Here is a 7,112-nt window from a genome sequence, read left to right as displayed (position 1 = left end):
ACATAAAAAGTATGTTGTTTTTGAACTAATAATCGCGCAGCTAATGGAGATCCCAATCACGTAACACCATGTCCTCAGCGAAGGTTGCAGGAAGTCTGCATGTAAAGAAATTCAAACCGCGCGCCACCATGGAACTTTATCGCATTGAATACTTAGTAACATGTGAACGCGTGCCAAGGATGTTCTTGTATGATGTATTGAGACAAGGTTGCGTAGCGATTGCAGCTTGCATTCATGATGCATTTGCAGAGGTTAGCAGGAAAATAATGAGGAAGTGAAACCGATGGCTATTACGCTGTTAAATCATTGTGATAAGTATGATTAATGATTTGGAAGGGTTTATATTGGATGATCGAGCATTTAGAGTTCCGTACTCGAAGAAAAAGAGCAAAATCGAGCGTCTGCGGGGTACTGATGGCCAAAAGATAGGGAAATCGGCACCTTCGAAGGCGGAAGAAATCATGGCAGCGGATAAGGGAGGGATAATTAACTTGACGTTTCAGCCAAATTGCAGTGGCCGTGGTCACGAGGAGACTAGATCGATGAGTGGTCTAGTTATGATTATGAGTGAAAATCAGAAGTGTAAAGCATTATAATATTGGACCTGGATCACACCTATATCGATATAGGTCGGTGACCGGGATCAGCAGACCAGACAGGGCAGGGATGAATTTTTAGAGCTAATGACCAGTAATGGATTCTCCAGTAATGTATTGGCACTTTGAAGAGAAGAGCACACAAAATAGAGTTACCACCAGCAAAATAAAACTAGTGTAAAGTTAAATTTGCTCTATCGCTTAAAGTAGAAGAGTTAATAGAGAATAGAGCTAATACTAATAGAGGTAAATTCGTAGATCATTTTGGAAAGATTCCATGACTGTAGTACAAAAAAAAATTCAGTAAAAAATCTATTTTTGCTTAGGTTAAATGTTAAGACATTGTAAGGTATTGTAAACTTTAAACTAAACATATTTTGACTAAAAATAAATTTAAATGTAAATAAAAAAAACTCAATGTCACACGGTCAAGGCAATATTTACATCATACGAATACAATAACTAAAAGAAGTAAACAGCAAACCGCTATTATTTGGTTTTAAATTATTTAAAAAAAAAGTGGAGGTACTCAGGCGGCTGTATTTTTTAGAGTTCCGTACCCGAAGGGTGCCTTTCCATCAGAGATGTGCTATGCAGCTGTGCTGCAAGGATGTGAAAGTTTAGCGTTTCGACTAATGCTAAGTTATGTAGCCGTTCGTGCGTGGTGGCCCAGTGGTTTGTCCTAAGGCCTCTTGTCTTGACCGTGGGTTCAAGCCCAAGCTCGCACCTCTGAGTTTTTCGAACTTCACGTGCGGAATCACATTTGAAATTTACCACAAGCTTTACGGTGAAGGAAAACATCGTGAGGAAACCTGCACATACCTGCGAAGCAATTCAATGGTGTGTGTGAAGTTCCCAATCCGCACTGGGCCCGCGTGGGAACTACTGCCCAAGCTCTCTCATTTGAGAGGAGGCCTGTGCAGAGCAGTGGGACGTATATAGGCTGCGATGATGTAGCCGTTCGAGGAAGATGGGCTATGAAGATGCGCAGCCGTGAGGCAGCTGTGCGTTTAAGAAGCGCAGCTCAAGTAGACGCACGCATCCAGAGCACGCATCTTTCCATATAGCAAAAATAGCTTAGTAGCACCCGTATCCACCAGTGCTATGTTACGTGGACCAATGCATATGATTAGTTGGTGGATATCAAACACTTTTTTTCTTAATTTCTTTCTTTCTTTCTTTCACATCTCGGGTGGCAAGGCACCCGAAGGGTACCAAAGGAACTGTTAGCTACGCTGTCTTTTTTTTATTTGCCTGGATGGCAAACGAGCATGTGGGTCTCCTGATGGTAAGAGCTCACCACTGCCTATAAACATCTGCAGCACCAGGGGTATTGCAGATGCGTTGCCAACCTAGAGGCCTAAGATGGGATACCTCAAGTACCAGTAATTTCACCGGCTGTCTTACTCTCCACGCCGAAACACAACAGTGCGAGCACTGCTGCTTCACGGCAGGAGTAGCGAGCAAGATGGTGGTAGCAATCCGGGTGGACCTTGCACAAGGTCCTACCACCTGCAAAATCTGACCGGTCTGTCTGTTTCTCACACACAGGACGGCCATAGCACACTACTGTTGGCCATAGGCTTCCCCTATAGATCTCCAATTGCTCCGGTTGGAAACGGCCTGCATCCCTTCATGAAACCGCAGTTTTAACCAGTTCATCCGTCCATCTTGTTGATGGAACGTCCTTCGCTGCGCTTGCCGATCCGCGGTCTCCACTCGAGAACCTTTCGGTCCCCAACGGCCATCTGTTCTCCGTGCTTATGGCCTGTCCATTGCTACTTCAACAGGCTAATTCGCTTGGCTATGTCGGCGACCCTCGTAGTGCTACAGTCTCCTCATTTCTGATTGGATCCCGTAAAGAACCCTGAGAATAGCAAAACTGAACCTATTTATAAGGCCTATAGTGAAGAACCACGTCTCGGATACATCTTTCACCACTGGCAACACACACCGGTTGAAGACTTTGAAAGAAAGGTAGAAATAAAAAAAATAATTTATTTATAACAGCAATGACACATACTTAGTAAAAATAACAATAAGAAATGTTGCCGCTATAAAAAGGTCGCTTTGGTCTTAAGGCACTGAGGAATTTCGGGCGAAAACAAGTAAGCTCGAATACGAGTTACTTATTTTAATTTGAAACAACTGAAGAAGCCGTGGTGGCCTAGTAGAAGCCGTGGTGGCCTAGTAGAAGCCGTGGTGGCCTAGTGGTTTGACCTATCGCCTCTTAAGCAGAGGGTCGTGGGTTCGAACCCCGGCTCGCACCTCTGAGTTTTTCAAATTCATGTGCGGAATCACATTTGAAATTTACCACGAGCTTTGCAGTGAAGGAAAACATCGTGAGGAAACCTGCACAAACCTGCGAAGCGATTCAATGGTGTGTGCGAAGTTCCCAATCCGTACTGGGCCCGCGTGGGAACTATGGCCCAAGCCCTCTTGATCTGACAGGAGGCCTGTGCCCAGCAGTGGGACGTATATAGGCTGGGATGATGATGATAGGTATCTATTTAAATGTTTATTTAAATAACATTTCCTTTATTGGTAGTATTTAGTTTGTCTGCTCACTTAATAAGGAAGTGTGTATGACGTTCTTTTTATTATTTAATTTTAAAATCTGTGTCACATGAATGGTCAGATTCTTTTTACAAATCGATCTGATTGGCCGCCGCTTGCGCAAGCGTTACGTGCGGGGTCGACGCCCTCTGGCGGCTATTTATTATTTTGTTACAAAAATGTCGGTCATCGCACATTTTGTTTGTTAAGGGAAAGCTATAGATATGAGATGAGGCTATAGTTTTACGCGATGATGATTTGTGGTTCGTAAAACGATTATCGAAATTTTATACTACCTGTGTGTTCTGAAAGAGAATCTTTTCCTAGAATGCGACGCGAGGAACTTGGCAGAAAGTCATTATTAAAACCCAAGCAAAAAGATGGGTGTTAGGTTAAGCATAAGGTAATTCTTGCTAAGTTTCATTAGAATCAGTTTAGCCATTTTTGAGATACTGAACTTTGACATACCAATGTAAGAATAGCATCATGTTTTTATTAGAATTCTATGTTTAACAATATAGTAACACAATAAGGTAAAAGTACGAGTGTTCGTCACTGTCCCATTAGTTGCCTGTCATCTTTAATCTTATGTCATTAGCAATAGAGATGACAGGAGGGTGCATCGACGTCTATTGGGCATTAATTAGTGTCTCTCGGACTTTACTCGGACGTTTACCTTACAATAAACTTTTTATTGCACATCAACACAGTAGGTAGCAATACAAAAAACACAGGTTATACCGGGTGTGGCCTGTAATATGAGTAAATGTTTGCAGGTGGTAGGACCTTGTGCAAGGTCCGCCCGGATTGCTACCACCATCTTGCTCGCTAATCCTGCCGTGAAGCAGCAGTGCTTGCACTGTTGTGTTTCGGCGTGGAGAGTAAGACAGCCGGTGAAATTACTGGCACTTGAGGTATTCCATCTTAGGCCTCTAGGTTGGCAACGTATCTGCAATACCCCTGGTGTTGCAGATGTTTGTGGGCGGTGGTGATCTCTTACCATCAGGAGAACCACTTGCTCGTTTGCCATCCAATCGAATAAAAAAAAATAATAATAATTAAAACATCATACCTACTCGTCAAGCTGAACAACACTAGTTCAGCTACTTTAAAAAATAATTAGTTTTTTAATTGAAAATTAAAAATGTGGTCTGATAGAATTCTTAACATTTTATTATAAGTTAATGCGTCCACTCCAATAAAATTATTTTTTAATTTATATTACACTTTTAAGTTTATACGAGAAGCAATGAAGAGCAAAATGTTTGATGTTTGTAGTGTGACAGGCGACGTCAGTTGGGTTCTAAGATGGCGTACATTGATAGCAGTATTTAATTTGTATGAAAAAAGGAAAACTCAAAGACTCCATTATTTTTAAAAGTCGCTGAACTAATGTTGTTCAGTTTGACGAGGACGATCTATGTTTTAGTTTTTTGCTCGTATTACAAGACACACCCGGTATTTCTACAGATTTTCTAAGCTAAGCAATAGGCAGCCTTAACGCTTCAAGGTGAAGATTAGATTTTTTTAAGAAAATGATACTTACTTTAACTGGAACAGCACATCTGATCATAGTCCTTTGTTCAGACTGATAGCAGATTAATGAGAAAAAAAAAACTTTCTGGTGAGTTGGAAACTACCATTTACACGTGGCTTGATAGGCTAGGCAGGAGATGTAGGTTCGAATTCCATCCCGGGTAGGTAGCCGAAAAACGTTTTCGTTTTAAACAATCAACAATGTTTGTTCTCTCTCGGATAACTATAATGTACTTCATTTACAGCAAATAAAATTTCAAATTTCATTTCGGGTATTGGATGTTTAATATGTTTAGTATGTATTTAATAAGTATGTTTATCCGTTGCCTAGTATCCATAGTACAAGCTTTGCTTAGTTTGGGACTAGGTCAATTAGTGTGAAGTGTCCCATTAAGTATATTTATTTATATTATATATTATTTTAATCTTAGAGTTACATTCAAATACTTCGGGCTGATTCTAATAAAAGTGGCATGGCAGGCTAAAGTTAATTCAAAAAAATATATATATGTTTTTTACTTTTTTTGCATAAAACAGTTTCTTGGTATTTCATTTGTTACAAATATGTTAAAGGGAACAAAGTATTCCTAAAAACTTAAGAGTTATGGGTTCTTGAAATATTGATGAAGCAGGCTAAAGTTAAATTAGACAGGCTAGTAGTGAAAAGTTACCAGGTTAAAGAGAATTATATCAAAAATGAAAATAAATGTATCATAAGTTTAGGGGCTGTTTCACCATCCATTGATTAGTGTAATCTGGCGGTTAGGTGTGATGCCGTCTCTATTTGTTTTGTTCGAATAGACGGAGACAGCATCACATTTAACCGTCGATTAACGCTAATCAATGGATGGTGAAACAGCCCCTAAATGTAATTTCTTAAAAAATTATGAGTCTCTTGGAGGATACATAAGAAAATAAAATTATTTCAAAATTATACATATTTTATACAGGGTTATTTGTAATTTACTAGCATCCTTTTACCCTAAACTCCTACCACTCAAACAAAAGTTTTTTGTTTTACGTCTTTTTAAAATGGAGCTATAAAACAAAAAACATTTGCTAAATCATGTATATTTTTTTATTTTTCCTTCCTGTTTTCTTCCCGAATATTGTTCTTTATGTTTCCTTTGGAACTCAGCATAGAGTTCTGGATTTCTTTTTATTTTTTCGTATCTTTTCTTTTCGTTCTCCCTTTTTCATGCTAACCTCTCTTCTCTTGACTTTTGTTTAGTTTTTGGTTTCCCCATTACATGTCGACCCTAAATATTACGAATTAATTACAATACAATGCAATCAAATCAGTCCCTCCGATGAAATGAATGACATCAGATAGTAAAAACTGCCAAATAAGAACGTACCTAGGCAGAATAACACGAAAAAGTTCGTTTTAAACAAGTAACGACACCACTATTTTATACGAATGAATTTTTCCCAACTGTAAAAATTTAGTTATAAACAGGATCACCATGATTGTTTTTTTGATTTTCAAGCCAATAGTTTCACTTTTAGAGGGGGAGGGGGGACACTCCAAAAAAAATTTGCAAAAGCTATATTTACGCAAAATTACAGCTATAGTACTAATGGATCTAGTGCGGATAGATAAGCAGACACACAAAGTGAAATTATAAGTGTTTAGTTTAACAAAAAGCAATTCTCTACATTACTTTGGTACAACACTGTTAGTACTACTTAAAAAAGTCCATAAAGTTATTCTTAGAATTATATGCAATTTTTAAATAAAATAATTTATAGTTCACTTTTTTCTGCCATGAGTCACTTTAGTCTGTGCTTCAGTTACAGATTAAAGTGACACAGATTAAAGTGAAAAGTGGATTCAAAAGACATTACTCTAAAACCGTCAAAAATATGAATGTGCCACTCTTAATAACGTAAGTAAATACGTCATAATATCACATCAAAATGATTATCTAATAACGTCCCATATAAATAACATAAAATAATCGAGACAATGTAAAGTTAACATACCCGTTACAAACTCCAGTTTGCCGCCTTCGATCACTAATCGCCACAAAACTATGACAGAAGGTCTCTAACCGTTCCATACGGCGGCGAGCCAGATATTGCCGAATGTTTACGATGATTAAGGTGTGTCTATCATTCTCCGTGTGTTAGTGAGATCCAACAATGCGAACACACAACTACAGTGAAAAAATCGCTGGACAAACTTGAGTCTGATATATTGATGTATAAAAATGATTTTATTTAGGACCGTATTATTATTAAATGAATATCGTATTATTGTATTTGCAATATATTATAAAATATAATTTGTGAAAATAGTACACAAATAATTCACAGCCTAAAACCGGGAGCATGTCCCTTTTGGACAAGACAGGACTACAGTGAAAATCGGTACTTACATTTATTTATTCTTTAAAGTATAAGGTTAATAAATAAAATGGC

This window comes from Choristoneura fumiferana, chromosome 22 (genome assembly GCF_025370935.1).
Source record: "Choristoneura fumiferana chromosome 22, NRCan_CFum_1, whole genome shotgun sequence".
NCBI lineage: Eukaryota > Metazoa > Arthropoda > Insecta > Lepidoptera > Tortricidae > Choristoneura > Choristoneura fumiferana.
This window is presented reverse-complemented; position numbering follows the sequence as displayed.